The sequence below is a fragment of the Panicum virgatum genome, chromosome 6K (genome assembly GCF_016808335.1).
Source record: "Panicum virgatum strain AP13 chromosome 6K, P.virgatum_v5, whole genome shotgun sequence".
In the NCBI taxonomy this organism is placed as follows: domain Eukaryota; kingdom Viridiplantae; phylum Streptophyta; class Magnoliopsida; order Poales; family Poaceae; genus Panicum; species Panicum virgatum.
Window position 1 is genome coordinate 15,902,089 of NC_053141.1, and position 16,409 is coordinate 15,918,497.

General features: G+C 42.7%; 1 pseudogene; it reads left to right on the forward strand.

Moving 5' to 3' along the window:
* The first annotated feature begins 14,572 nt into the window (after positions 1–14,572).
* Positions 14,573–16,016, forward strand: LOC120711883 (annotated as a pseudogene).
* The last annotated feature ends 393 nt before the right edge of the window (positions 16,017–16,409 follow it).

Here is a 16,409-nt window from a genome sequence, read left to right on the forward strand (position 1 = left end):
ATCATCCTCAGACCAGCAGTCAAGCAGAAACATCGAACAAACAGATCAAGAACATTCTGCAAAAGACCATTGATGAAATGGGAAAGGCATGGAAGCTAAAATTGTCTGACGCTTTATGGGCATACCGTACAGTGTACAAGACACCCATTGGAATGTCACCCTACCAGATCGTCTATGGGAAAATATGTCACCTACCTGTAGAGCTGGAGCATAGAGCATAGTGGGCTATCCGGAAAAGGAACATGGATCTTAAACAAGCCGGAGAGCACAGAAAACTCCAAATCTCGGAGCTGGAAGAATGGAGAGACAAGGCATATCACAGTGCCTCTATTTATAAGGAGAGAACTAAACAGTGGCACGATAAGCGGTTGAAGCCCAAGATCTTCAACCTAGGAGACAAGGTACTGTTGTTCAACTCCAGGGTTAAATTGTTTGGTCATGGAAAGTTACGAAGCAAATAGTTGGGACTATACCTCATCGTCGACACATCACCTCATGGGGCTATCACGATCCAAGACGATGACGGTAACATCTCTAAGGTAAATGGTCATCGCCTCAAGCTCTTTCTTGACCACAACAAAGCTCTTGATGAGGAAATAGACGTGATCGACATCATTGATCACAACTATATGCCTAATTAAGGGCCATATAGGCCGAATAAAAAGTTGGGCCCACTTGAATTAAAATACACTTAGCCCAGCTTAGCGACTAGAGGAAACTGGGGCCCATCGGGGCCCAGCCCTGGTCGGCCGGCCATGGGTCGACCCCGACGCGGCCCAACTTTGGTCCACGGCCTGTTTAGCCCGAGGAGAGTCCAACCCGAGCAGCCACGACGTATCTTCGTGAGAATAGAAAGGGTTTCTTGTATCCTCTTCCTCAGAACCCTAAAACCCTTTCTTCCACCTTGTTTCCATCTCCTTTACACCTCCACCAAACTCTAGTAGCATCCCATACTCAGACCACCATGGCCGGCGAAGGAACCCCAAAACCCTTGGGCACTAACCTCGCCATCGCCAGTCCGACGGCTCCGTCATCGATCCACGCACCAATTCCAGCCAAAGGCGCCATGGTGGAGGACCAGGCCATCTTCGTGCAGCCCCTGGCCATACTCCCTCCATTAGGAAACAACGGGGGGACCAGTAGCGCCACCCAGAGGCTGGCCGACCACCATGGTCGGCCGACCAGGGGGCGGGACACCACGCGCCCCCGTTTGACGGCGCGATCGGAATCCCCCCTCAAAGTGCAGAAACAGAGGGCTCGTGCACAGAGTCCCTACAAGAGGCCACCTACAGAGATGCAATCTCCATGGAAGACGGCGGCCAAACAACTCTACAAGGAGGGTGCCGCATCGGGATCGTCCGCGCCACCACAAGGCGTTCCCGTGGGTCCTATCCCTCAGATGAACATCCCAGTGCCCGAGCAGGGGGCAACCCCTACTCGAGCGCCGGATGTGAAGGGAAAGGAGACTGCAGCCAGTCCGTCACCACAGAAGGTCCGGCCCCAGCAGCAGTAACCAGCCGAGCCAAGGAGCAACACGGCCTCTGACGGTCCTACCATTGCCGACCTCACTGCCATGGTCCAGTAGCTGCACATGGAGAATAAGCGCCTTGGAGTCTAGCTTTCAGAGAGGAAGCTGGAGGTCGATGAGCTACGGGACAAGCTTCAGACCATTCGCCGTGGCCTGAATGCTAAGCTCAAACGGTTGTATGAGCTTTCAGGCCACAAGGACCTCTATGAGGATTCATCTTAGGAGGTTCAGTATCATTAGTTTTAGTCAGGTGCCAGGTAAATTTAGGTTTGCTAGTTCGGTTTAGTTTCGGTTTGTTTCACGCCCTAGGATTTGATTAGTTATAAACATTTGGCTCCCTGGTGTTAATGCGGTAGGGCCCTTGCATTTTATTTCTTTATTTTTCTATGATCGATGAGCAAGTCGAAAACAAGTGTGGGGGAGACCCTCGTGACGCTTGACATACGCACACGTATCTATCCTCTTTCTACGTCACGCCCGCCGCGTACTCCGACTGCCGAGTTTGCACTCATCTCACTTGTTTTCTCCCAACAAAGTTTTAAACATGAGCATAATCTTTGATAAATTTAAAATAGTTTGAAACTTGAATATGGTGATATTCTTCTGACTTGATGAACACTTGTACAAATTTTATTCTTTACTAAGCTTAATTTTGTGAACCATATTTTAAGGAACCCATAATGTTTAACTTGTTGATCAATGTGATATGAATTGCTTTCCAAGTTGCTTATCCTTTCATGACTATAAGTTTGGGGAAATTTATCTTTAAAAGAGAAAAACTTTGTTCATGGTCTCTTCCTTCATATGTCATACTACCAGAGCCATATAATTTTCCACAGAAATATTCTATATATATATGCATCTTGATATCGTTTTGAGCTTGATCAAATTTTGTGACCTATTATGGAAACAATGTGTTTATCTTTTCTGATTATGGTAAAGGTGCACAAAATAAATTATTCCAAAGTATTGACTGCCAGTCCTCTAAAAAAAATAGAAAAGATGGCATGCCCAAGAAGCATGACCCAATAAAATAAAGAGGAGTCAGTTAAGAAAGAGTCATGTTTAATTGTGCACCAGCCTGATCAGTCAAAATAAATACAAGTATTATCCCTATAGATCCAATATTTGATCTTGCAAAAGATTCGATACAAGAAGGTGCCGAGCTCCACCTCCGCCATTTAATTAAATAGGAATAGATAAGGGTAAGTTTTGGTAAGGTCATACACATGAGCGTCAAAGAGAGATCCAATAAAGAGTGAGACCATGAATAAACTCTTTTTGTGCAAAAAATTTCCAAACCCCCAATCTTGCAGCATGACAAGGACTGCACTTGGATCAACGCCATTCCATTCCTCAACAATCCAAAGCATCATGGTAGACAATCAAAGTTCACAAAGGCAAGCAAGGTATGGAATAATTTTTGTGCAGGATGTTCTATCATTCCTCAACAATCCAAAGCATCATGGTAGACAATCAAAGTTCACAAAGGCAAGCAAGGTATGGAATAATTTTTGTGCAGGATGTTCTATCAATGAGCTACCAGTTCACCCTAGTTCTAACCTTTACTCGAGACGAGCAAAGAGATAAGTGTGGGGGATTCTGTTGACGGTCGATTTCGACTAATTTTGACTGTTAACTCCTGCACAAAACTAACGCATATCTTGGAATAAATACTAGGATACGTTTATTTACTAACGAATTCCACAGATGTTGGTTTAGAATGTATGCAGGTGATTTTGAGCAAGATTTGCAGCGAATTTGAGCAAACAATTATCAGAATATATTTTCAAGCTCAAATGGACCGAAAGAAGCCCAAGGACCGAAGTAAATGGGCTTAGGACAGGACCTTGTACCTCAATTGGACATGAGGACGGCCAGGACAGCCCACACCCCAAAGTTGGGGGTGGTTGGAGCCATGGGCTGGCCGGCCGACCACCCTGGTCGGCCGCCAAGGCCCGTGGGCCCCACCTCCTCAACTTGCCACGTGGAGGTGTGCCATTGGTCCATGAAGTCAGTTTCAGCTACAAGGGGTGCTCATCAGTGGCAGAAGAGGGGTGTCACCCCCCTATGTATTTGAGAGGGGGGTAGAAATGAAGAACACATCCACACCTTGAGCTTCACCTCTTCCTCCTTCATTTGGAGTTGTGATCTTCATCCTAGATGCATTAGGCAGCCTAGGAGTGTAGGAGAGTAGGGAGAGAGTGGGGTGGAGTCGGGGAAGTGCCGGGTTTGTCGGCACTCTTCTCCGCCTGTACCACGACGGATGCTTATCGGTCATTGTAAGTATTCGTGACTTTCCTTTGTTATTTCAGAAATAGAGTTCTAGTGCAAGTACTAGTGTCCTCCCTTTTACTGGATTGAGTGTTTGCTTATTGGTAGCGAATGATCCTAGCCTAAGACTCCTGATAGAGATGGATAATCTTGGCTAGGGTTAGGATCAGTACGGTATAGTGTAGACGTGGTGTCTAGACTAAACTTTACCACTTAATTGTTTTATACCCCACAGTTTGTAGAGGTAGCCGGCAGGTGGTGACAACCCTGTCCGATGCCCTAGTAATCCTCCACGTTCGGGTATATAATAGCTCGCAGTTTTCGGAGCGTCTGGTATTGGTCCAGGGGAACCCGTTAGCCCGAAGTAAAAGGATACACTAGATCTTCACTAGACTTAGGTTATGAACCTTAGGAAGTCCTCTCATTCCTCCTATTCTACACAAGTGTGTGTCCTTGGATGAGCCTGAACCCGTAGATAGTGTACTCACGTTCCTCTGTGGATACGATACCCTAGAATACTCTTGGGTGAAAGCTACAGCGGTATCCGTGCACTTGCGGATTTCTATTCGTGACGTTACAAAGTACCAACACGCAGCAACATGGAGATTAATGTTGTGCATCTATCTTTCGATTACTTCGTGGTTCCAGAGGAGGAGGTTGCTTATCTTCAGTTTGGGCCTCGTGATGCTGTGTTCCAGAAGCCCAAAGAATCGGACAACCACTTGAAGGCTCTCTACATGAGGGGGCATATTAATGGGAAGCCGATTTCTCGCATGCTCGTGGATGGTGAAGCCATTGTAAATCTTATGCTCTACTCGCTGTACAAGAAGCTTGGCGGAGAGGATGATGATCTCATCAAGACCAACATGATGGTTAGCGGCGTGGGTGGAGGTGATCCCATTGGTGCTTAGAGAGTTGCCTCTATGGAGTTGACCATCAGAAGCAAGACGCTCGCCACAGCCTTCTTCGTGTCTGAGGTGCAAGGTAACTTCAGTTTAATTTTTGGATGTGATTGGATTCATGCCAATAAATACGTACCGTCTACCTTGCATTAATTTCTTATTCAGTGGATCAGTGATGAGATTGAGGTAGTGCATGGTGATACCTCATCTTTCATTGCTACGGCCTATTCTAATTCTATTGGTGCACATGACAACATCAAGTGCTTATCGGGCTTGGATCTGTCCGATTATGAACTGATCAGTTGCACCAAGGATGGTTTTGTCCCTGCTACTCTGAAGCCGATGGAGAATCGGCTCAATCATTTAATGTGATCAAAATGAGTCAAGCAGGCGACTCAGCCTCACCTGTCAGACCGGGTTCCACGACCGGTCAGACCAGTCCTCTTCGGATCGGCCACCAGAGCCGACCAGTTGGACCGGTGGGTCAGACCGATCGAACGCAGACTGGCTACAGCAGAGGATTGATCACTATTGGGCGCGTACGAACGATATGTGTGAAGCCATTGAAGATTCTAGAGATCTAGATAAGCTTGGCCAGGGGTTTACGTCGGCTGATCCTTTAGAAAAAGTAGATCTAGGTGATGGTTCTATTCCTAGGCCAACTTTTGTAGACAAAAATTTATCGGTTGAGTATAAAGCCGATTTGATTAAATTATTGAAAGAATATATTGATTGCTTTGCTTGGGAGTATTCTGAAATGCCTGGTTTGAGTCGTGATCTTGTTGAACATCGTTTACCAATCAAAGCCGGTTTTAGACCTTACAAGCAACCAGCTAGGCGTTTCAATCCTGCTATTTATGACTGAATTAAAGAAAAGATTAATCGCTTGTTAGATGCTGGTTTTATTCGGTCTTGTCGTTATGCTGATTGGATGTCTAATATTGTGCCCGTTGACAAAAAAGATTCGGGCAAGATTAGAGTTTGTATTGATTTTAGAGATCTCAATAAAGCTACTCCCAAAGATGAATATCCTATGCCTATAGCCGATATGTTGGTTAATGAAGCTTCTGGACATCGTGTTATTAGCTTTCTTGATGGTAATGCCAGTTATAATCAAATATTAATGGCCGGAGAAGATACGTCTAAAATGGCCTTTATATGTCCAGGTTTTGTTGGCTTGTTTGAGTGAGTTGTCATGACTTTTGGTTTGAAAAATGCTGGTGCAACTTATCAAAGAGCTATGAATTTGATCTTCCATGATTTGTTTGGTGTCACCTTTGTAACACCCTAGGTATTTGAAATGCTAAACAAGAAATCTTAAACATGATATAATGCATAATGAACATAGAATCATGCTTAATAAACAAGAACAATTCAAATTATGCATCTCTTTAGGAATACAAATATATGTATGTATGTGTGTAGTTGTGCATGTGCAAAATTCTTACAACTTTCAAACCAATGCAAATATGTGTATGAAATTGAATAGGCATATCACTAATGTCATGATAAACAAAAGTCTAGTTGAAGCCTAAGGGAGAAAATGAAAGTTTTCACATAAAATGACAAGTTGAATAAATCTTGAAATTCGAAATTTTGAAATAGCTTTTAAACCAAAACTCAAATGATTTTTTGCCAAACATAAAAGTTGTAGATTTTTTTTCAATTTCCTACAAGTTTGATGTTTACAGTTTTTCGAGTTTCAATATAAAACTTAGGGAAAATTTTAGTTTTCACTTTAGCCCCTCCCTTCTCTCTTTTTCTCTCTTTCTCCCTCTCTCTTCTCTCTGCTCCCTCCCGTCCCCTGTCTCCCGACCACCGGCGCCACGCGCCGCGCGAGCCAGGGCAGCTGTGCCGCAGCCACCACGCACCCCGACAGCTTTACCCGAACCCGCCCTTGCGCCCCCGGTTTCGACCAAACCAGTCCCTGGCGCTACATGGCCTCGCCACACGCCCCCTCCTTCTGCACGAGCGCCATGAGGATGGCCGTCTGTCGTGCCACGCCCTGCCCTCCCTGTCCTGGCCGTTCCTTCCCCACTAAGCCTCCCAGTGCCCCTCCTCCCCCTCGCCCTTGCCTATAAAAGTAGAGCCCGAGCACCCCTGCTCGCCCAAACCACCGCCGCGGCCTCCATTGCCGCCGCCCATGGCCTCCATGCCGAGCCACGACCCCAACCATCCACTACCCAAATGGACCACCTATCTTGCTTGCCCTGCCCTCCCTGAAGCTCCTCGGCCCGACCTCGCCCTTCCTCCTCCACCGGAGCACCGCCACCACCGCCATCAACCGCCACCGTACCTCTGTTCACGCCAGCGAGCCGCCTCCGACCGTCCGAGCCAACACCGAGAACACCCTGAGGTAGATCTCGCTCCCCTCTACCTACTCCACCCTTTGCCCCTCGCCGCCGGCGAGGAGGATCACCAGATTTTGGCCGGCAACCTCCGCCCCCATGAACCAGGGACCACATTGCAAGGAAACCAAATTTTTTTCCAGGGACCTAAATGTAGAACTTAAAACTAAATCCTAGATCCAAAATAGAGAACTTGTAAATTTGATAACAATTCATAAAAAAATCCTAAAAATGCAAACTAAAATGTTTTGGAATTCTTGGAACGAAATCTACAACTTTGCTTACATGCACATATTAAAATTCTGTTTCAATAATTGTCTAGGTTAAAGATTAGTAAAAATAGTATTTAATTGTATCTAATGATAAAAAACAATGCTAGGTATGATTTTCGGAAAATAAATTCATCTTGGAATGTTTAGCTCTGTGTAAAATTTTCAGAGCCATATCACTTACCAATACTATGTTTCCCTGTAGATCTAAGGATGAACTTTTATCTGTAGATTCTAGTTGCTAAAATAATGTCAGTGTGAAATTTTGGAACACCTTTTCACTGTCTAGCATCCACCTTGATTTTGTTCTTGAATAAGTGCACTAATTCAAGATAAATATTTATATTACTTATAAAAATATACAAAAATTACCAGATTTTAGTCTTGAGTAGATGAGCATGCTTGCCAAATCTGCATACAAGATTCTTTGTTGAACAGAAGTTAAAAATATATTCTTTCCATGCTGGATCTAAAATGTTTATTTTGTTTCTGATGTTTTACTACACATCTTGCCATGAAACTTATACAGAACCATGATATGAATGTATAAAGACTACAAAAAAAGTTTGGAACCTGTTAATCAACTATATCTTGCTAAATAAATTTTGCCCTATTTAAATAAGTAAAAACAAAACCAGTAGTTTTTTTAATGAGAAAATTGTGAAATTTTTATCAATGGATACTTTTGAGTAGGTAATTCGGAAGAAAAAGTTTTAGAACCACAAACCCCATGGAACTCTCTGAATAATTAGATATTGATAAATGTAGTTCTAGATTGGACATTTTATTGCCTCTGGATCCTGCATAGAAAAAATCTGGAAAATTCACAGTATGTTTGATATGGAATTATACATACTCAGTAAATATTTGAGAACTATTACTTACATGGTTAGTTCTGTATAAATGAATCTTGGTTCTAGCAGTAGCTGTTTACTTTATTTTTCATGTCTAATCTGCTGCATCAAATAGGCTAAAATTTATATAGTAAATAGTTTACTCAGATAAGTAACTTGTATAAAAATTTTGACACCAGAAACCATGTATAACTCTAGTTATAAGCATCACATTGTTCTTCTAGTGTTAGTTAAGAAAAATCCAATTTCTGCACAATGATAAAATGGAAAAACAGCAAAACCTTTACTTTATGAACTAAGAGAAGTAATTACTACTCTATAAATGATTGCACAAGAAAATGTAATTAAAGTGTTCCTTAATAAAACATAAGTTTTACAACTTTTTAGTGAAATAAATTATAGGACTTGATCATCACTACAACTCATACATGTGCATTCATATAGAAGCGACGACTCTAGCTGACGGGACATACGAGCTGGTGCCGGAGTACGAGAACGAACAACAAGAAGCCCAAGTAAACTTGACTGAACTGACTGAAGACCCGGACCAAGTTCGGAAGAGCCCAAGGCTAATTTTTGCTTAGGAAGGCAAGCCCCGGAGCATGAATTTCCGTATTTTCAACTTATGCAATTTATGTTTCTATATTTGTATGCTTGTGCATTAGGTTGCAGGAGTTGATTGGAATCATAGTTGCATGATCCTAGGTACCCATGTTCTGAATACTAGAGGTTAAATTTGAGTAGTTGCTTTGCTAATAGGACCGGTAAAAGTCGAGTGATTTCCTGTCACTCGCGAGATTATAGGAGTTGAATGTCTACTACATACTGCAACTATGAGGTGTTCGGGCGGGGCAGGGTACTATATTTCTGGTTGAGATCCCGTCTGTTTAGTGAAAAGATGTTAAGGCCGCAGTGTGTGGTACACTTGTTAAGCTTTTGAAAGTACTAACCACATGCCGAGAAATATGGTAATCGATAACCTTAAGTACCTGATTGAACCGGCAAGTGGACTTTTTCCTCACCCTCTTGAACATTGCACATTGTTCTCATGCGGCCAACATGCGGGTGCAGAGTAGTCGTACTCTGTAGTCGAGGGGGGTGACCCTGATCCACGGACTGGAAAGAAAGAGAAAAAGTCATGTGGGTGACTTCATTCCCCATACGTGTGTGTTAGGTTTGCCTTGCAAAGTTAAGAATTCGATTCAAATCGGCCGCCGCTCATGGTCAATGAGACTGCTTAATACATCTGCCACATAGAGTAACAAGTGGAACAATGAGGATGATGAATATGGATGGATGTTTAATTATTTTCCAACATGTTTGGCTAGAGATTGATGCTCATATAGAATGGTTAATTGAACTAAAATTTTGAAAGCTAAAATTTGAAAATAAGGACATACTCTTTGTTTCTTTTAGGCAAAACAAACCCCTCCAGCCAAAAAGCCTTGCATGTCTAGGTAAAGTGGGCTAAGTATACCCATCGTCAGGTAAGCCTTGCTGAGTATTAGTATACTCAGCCTTGCTTGTGGCTTTGTTTTCAGGTGATGCATTTGAGGATATGATTGATGTCATGTACGGGCTTCATCATAATGTCTTGCATCGTCGCTAAACTATCATTTATTTTTCTGCTACAATAAAGAACTCTGATGAACTCATTTATGTCTAAAAGTACTTTTCTGAATTTGAACTTGGTCTGTAATAATAAAGTTATGTTGGACTGTGTGATGTAATAAATTCTGGAATGTTGTAATCTCTGGACTCGCCTTTGTGTGAGTGTTCTGCAAGCTTTGGGTTCGATCGAAGTTCAGGTGGTTTCATCGGGACTTTACCCGACAGAGCCGTCAGATTACTCCATTTGAAGTGCGTGTTAACTCGTATTGCCTTTATGGTGATGGTTAGCGCACTTGAGCTGGATTAATTCGGGTGGTTCTGCCACAATCTTGGAAGTTTATATTGATGATATTGTAATTAAATCGACCGGGTTACATGATCATTTAGGTGATTTAAGACTTGCTCTTGAAAGGATGTGTCGGTATGGTTTGAAGATGAATCTACTCAAGTGTGCTTTCGGTGTATCGGCTGGAAAGTTTCTTGGTTTCATTATTTATGATAAGGGCATAGAAATTGATCCTAAACGAATTGAAGCCATGAAGAAAGTTGAGACTCCTACTTGTAAGAAAGACTTGCAGAAGTTTCTAGGCAAGATAAATTTCTTGAGAAGGTTTATATCTAACTTGTCTGGGAAAATTGATGCTTTTACTCCTATTTTTCAGTTAAAGAATGAAGCCGAATTTACTTTGGGGGCAAAACAGCAAGAGGCATTTGAGAAAATCAAGCAATATTTGTCTTCACCACCGGTTCTTAAGGCGCCTAGGAGAGGGGTTCCTTTCAGGCTTTATGTAGCAGTAGAAGACAAGGTTATTGGGGCTATTTTGACTCAAGAAACCGAAAGTAAGGAGTATGTTGTTACTTATATAAGCCGACGACTTATTGATGCGGAGACAATGTATAAATTTATTGAAAAGTTATCTTTGTCTCTCTATTATGCTTGTACCAAATTGAGACATTATCTACTATCTAGTACTTGCATAGTGGTATGTCAAACCGATGTGATCTAGCATATATTGCAAAGACCAATTTTGAGTGGTAGAATCGGCAAGTGGGCTTATGCTTTAGTTGAATATGATTTGGCCCGTGAACCTTTGAAGTCTATGAGAGGCCAAATTGTAGCGGATTTTATTGTTGAGCATCGGATTAATGATGAACATGATTTAGAAGTTGGCTATATTACTTGCACACCATGGAAGTGGTAGTTTGATGGATCGGTTTGTGATGATGGAAAAGGAATTGGTGCTGTTCTTATTACTCCGAATGGTGCTGTTTTTGAGTTCTCGAACCAATTAGAAGAATATTGCATAAATAATCAAGTTAAGTATGAAGCACTTCTATTTGGCTTGAAATTTTTGCAATCCATGGGCGTGAAATATGTTGAAGCCTTTGGGGATTCGCTTCTGGTGGTGCAGCAAGTATCTAAGGTATGCCAATGCTATAATGGTTGTTTAAATGCATATCTTGATAAATGCCTCGACATTGTTTCCTCCTTTGATGAATTTGTTATAAGACATATACTAAGGGAGGAGAATGGGCAAGCTAATGCTCCGGCTATAATGTTGACAAGAAAAACTTTAACATTCGAAAGCCGATGCGAGCAAAAGCCGAGTTGCAGGTTCTGGACGAACCGGTCCGATCGGTCAGTGCAACCGGTCTGACCGCCGAAATCGGTCTAACCGGTCAGAACGCACAGACTGTTGAAAACACTGATTCGGCTACGAAAAATTCAATTGTTAAAGCCGAAGATCAAGATTGGAGGCTTCCTTTGATATCTTATTTAAAGGATCCTGGTCGTGGTGCAGAGAGAAGTATTCGGCGTATAGCATTTAAATATATTTTGATCGACGATGAACTTTATCATCAAACCGCCGATGATTTGCTTCTTAAGTGTTTAGACTCGGATCAGGCCAGAGTTGCTATGGGTGAGGTTCATGAAGGCATTTGTGGTACTCATCAATCGGTCCCTAAGATGAAGTGGTTGCTTAGAAGAGCCGGTTTTTATTGGCCTTCCATGATGTCCGATTGTTTCAAATATTATAAAGGGTGTGAAGAATGTCAATGGTTTGGTGATTTGCAATTGGTGCCAGCTGCGTTGATGCATTCTATTATTAAACCATGACCGTTCCGAGGTTGGGGGTTGGATTTTATTGGATAAATTAATCCTCCATCTTTGAAGGGGCATCACTTCGTGTTGGTTGCTACGGATTATTTTACTAAATGGACCGAAGTAGTTCCTTTGAAAAATATGACACATAGAGAGGTGATTGAGTTCATTACAGAGCATATTATTCATAGATTCGGTATTCCTCAAACTTTGACGACGGATCAATGTTCTTCATTTATTTCAAAGAAGGTGCGTGCATTTACTGAATTATACAAGATTAAGTTGCTCAATTCATCTCCCTATTATACTCAGGCCAATGGTCAGGCCGAGTCAAGTAATAAGGTTTTGATCAAGCTTATCAAGAAGAAAATAGAAGAAAATCCTAAGAGGTGGCATGAGACATTATCCGAAATATTATGGGCTCATCGTATATCTAGACATTGTGCTACTAAGGTTACTCTTTTGAAGCTTGTGTATGGTCAAGAGGCCATTTTGCCCATTGAGGTAAATCTGGACACTTATAGATTGGCTAAACAGAATGACCTTTCCGCTGTTGATTACCATAATTTGATGATGGATAATATCGATTAGGTAACCGACAAGCGTTTAAAGGCTTTAAAGAAGATTGAGAAGGACAAGCTTCGGATTGCTAGAGCTTACAACAAAAAGGTAAAGGGTAAATCTTTTCAGGTTGGTGAGCTGGTTTGGAAAACGATATTGCCTCTTGAGACGAAAAGTAATAAGTTTGGTAAGTGGTCGTCAAGTTGGGAGGGTCCGTACAAGATTATTAAAGTTATTTTTGGGAATTCATATATGATGGAGACGTTGTAAGGAGATCGTCTACCCAGGGCTATCAATGGAAGATACTTGAAGAAATACTACCCAAGCGTGTGGTAGGATGCATGAAGACGGAGATGGCCGATACGTGATATCGCCCTTGGTAGTGTTTTTTAGGCCCATGTATTGTATAGAATGATTCTGGTACTTGCTTTTTATTTTGCAAAGCTCACTAAAAAGCTGGAGGCATATGTTGACAGCCAAATTTGGCATGTACCGAGACCGATCGGTCCGATCAGTCGGGTCGACCGGTCAGACCGGTCTAGTCTGTGTAGTCCGAGTAGTTTTAGGGTTTTTGTTAAGAGTTCTTTTGTAAACCTATTCCTGAAGGGGTATGTCTTCCCCGGCCTATAAATATAAAGGCTAAGGCCGATTGAGGTTAATCCCAATCGATTCACACAATTATCCTTTACTTTTTATCTTCAAACCCTAACTTTTCCAACCCCATCTGCTGTTCTTCGCTCGTCACTACGGCGTCCGATGGCGTTCTGAGTGGCCTGCCGACCTTAGAGCAACCCTAGATCCACGAGCTCCGACGGGGTCCCTCCCGAGCTGAGGTTTTAGGTTTTCGCGGTGTTCTCTGTAGAACCGGTCTGACCGTTTGCCCTGACCGGTCTAACCGGTCTGTGTGCAGGGAGCTCGTTTGTGAAGATCATATCGACGATCAACGCGCGTTCTAGCATATTGGAGTGTGTGACCGGATTTTGCGTCAACAGTATGGATTTATGAATCTTTTGCTATCATACTGATATGATCAGGTGTTTAGATCTACTGATCAATAAGCTATACTTGGAGTATCGCCAGCCGTTTCTTTGTAAGTTTTCAATAATTTCAATAGTTCACACTTCAATGTATCGAGGCTTCGCTATGGTGTGGTGGCTGATGTGACCGATGAGGTGTTGCTTTCTCTGCCATTGAATTTATAAAAGGCTATCACAAGAAGGGTCCACATACTAGAATTTCCTAGTCCAATGGTTAGAAATATTGGTTCGTGTAACCGGTCTCATATGTTGTCTCATTCAATTTTAAGCAGGATTTTTCATAACGTCCAGAAAAAGAGAGGAGATAACAGAAGAAGATGGTGGTTTGCGAAGCAACCGCCTAAGCTAGAATTTAGGATTATAAGTGACACCACTCCCTTACCATCCACAAGTTATTATTATCATACAACTTATAATGTTACCACCAAAGGATGTTGATGATTTATTTAATCATTGGTTAAAAAATTAGGTCATAAATCAAAAAACACTTATTGATAGGCATATCGGCTATGTGTTGGGTTATTTGGCTCCTTAGAAATGATGTTATTTTTAACAAATGTCAACCAAAAATTTTTATGCAGGTTTTATTAAGGGAATGTATTGGCTACGCCATTGGGCGCAGTTACAGCGCAGTGAGATCAAAAGAGAGGATGATTTAGGCACATCCACTACCGGAAACCAGTTATTTATTAGGGGAACATCACTCGCTGGTGATGTCGGCTCTTTGTTTCTTAGCATCCCATGGATGGCTTTTTAGATTACGGATTGGCTTTAAATAAGCATGCTTTATACCTTAAACGCTTTGTGAGAACGTGGAGTGGTTGCTACTGCGTGTAATAATGTTGGTCTGATCTCCTTTGATGAGGAGGGTGAAGCCGGATATTTTTTTCCATTATCAAAAAAAAATATATGATCAGCCAAGTGGCAAGAACCATCTACTGGTCAACATTCGTACAATGGATTGGTTTTCAACAATAATCATCATCACAACACACGCCAGCATTCGATTATTGGATGCACTGTACCTTGAGAATGAAATTACAACAAACTGGGTGGGGGCTAACCAAGCCAAAGTTAATATAGTTGGTGCTGCGCAGGGCAGCCTCTACGCGCACTAAAGGCTAGCCACCTCCATCTCCATCCCCCTATAGGTAGCCACCACCATCTCCTACCAATTCCCCCCACTCAAACGCCGGCCATGGCATCTCGGAGTCCAAGTATGAGGACGGAGTCGACATCCACCGTGGAGACGGTGCAGGGGACGCACTCGTTCAAGATCACCGACTACAGGCTGCACAAGGAACTCAGCACCGACAAATGCTTCTGCTCCGCCATCTTCGCGGTCGGCGGCCACAATTGGTGCATCCGCTACTACTCCGAAGGACAGGATCCCAGATCTGATTTTGTCTCCATCTTTCTCCAGCTCACAGGTGAGTTTGTCGAGGTGACGTCAAGCTTCAAATTTAGGATAATGGCCAACACGGGCTGTTACCGTCGCTCCATACGGCCCATACCACCTCGAATGTGGTGTTCAACGGTGAAAACCCGATGCAGGGTTTCACCTCGTTCATGAGGAAAAAAGACCTGGAATTTTTACTGAAGGACGTGAAAGATGGCTGCCTCGTTATAGAGTGCGACATCACAGTAATCAAAGAAATACAGGTGAAGAAGAGCACCATCACCTCCGACTTTGATATCCATGTCCCCCCCCCCCCCCTCAGACTTATCATACGACCTTAGAAGACTGCTAGAGTCGGAGGAGGAAGCAGATGTAACATTCAAGGTAAAAGGGGAGGTTTTCCGTGCCCACAAGATTCTGCTCGCGGTGCGGTCACCCGTGTTTAAGGCGGAGTTCTACGCGCGGCCCCATGAGCGACATGGGGGAAGAGAGCAAGACAGTTGAAGGTATGGACCCCATTGTTTTCAAGTCATTGCTTCATTTCATATATACAGACACCTTTCCTGTTATGGAAGATCTTGACTCTGACGAGAAAGAGGACATGGTTAAGCACTTGCTCGTGGCAGCAGATACATATGGCATGGAAAGGATGAAGTTGATTTGTGAAGGCATCCTTTGTAAGAGGATCGATGTTGAAAGTGTTGCATATACCTTGGCTCTGGCTGCCCAGCACCACTGCATCAAGCTTAAAAACGCATGCATTGAATTTATCATCTCCCGGAATAGAATGGATGCTGTGTTAGCAAGCCAAGGGTATGAGTACCTCAAGAGAGCATGCCCTGATGTTGCTGTTGAATTATGGGAGAAAGCGGCAAAGTCTTTTATGAAGAGATCAGGGCCAAATAATATATGACGTGCGCTATCTTAGTTGATGGACCCAAAAAATGAGTCTGAATGAATGTTATACAATATGTATGCATGTCATGTGTGAGGATTTATGAATCTTTTGTTATCATACTGATATGATCTAAGGTGTTTCGATCTACTGCTCAATAAACTATACTATGTGAGTATCGCCAGCCGTTTCTTTGTAAGTTCTGAATAATTCAATAGTTCACACTTCAATGTATCGAGGCACTAAAGCTCCTGAGGTTATTTCGCTATGGTGGATGGTGGTGGCTGATGTGACCGATAAGGTGTTGCTTTCTCTGCCATTGTATTTATAAAAGGCTATCACAAGAAGGGCCCACACACTAGAATTTCCTAGTCGAATGGTTAGAAATATTGGTAAGTGTAACCGGTCTCATATGTTGTCTCGTTCAATTTTAAGCAGGATTTTTCATAACGTGCAGAAAAGAGAGGAGATAACAGAAGAAGATGGTTGTTTTGCGAAGCAACCGCCTAAGCTAGAATTTAGGACTATAAGTGACACCTCTCTCTTACCGTCCACAAGTTATTGTTATCATACAACTTAGTATAATGTTACCTTTTCTATTTACAAAATAAGAGACTGTGGACTTAC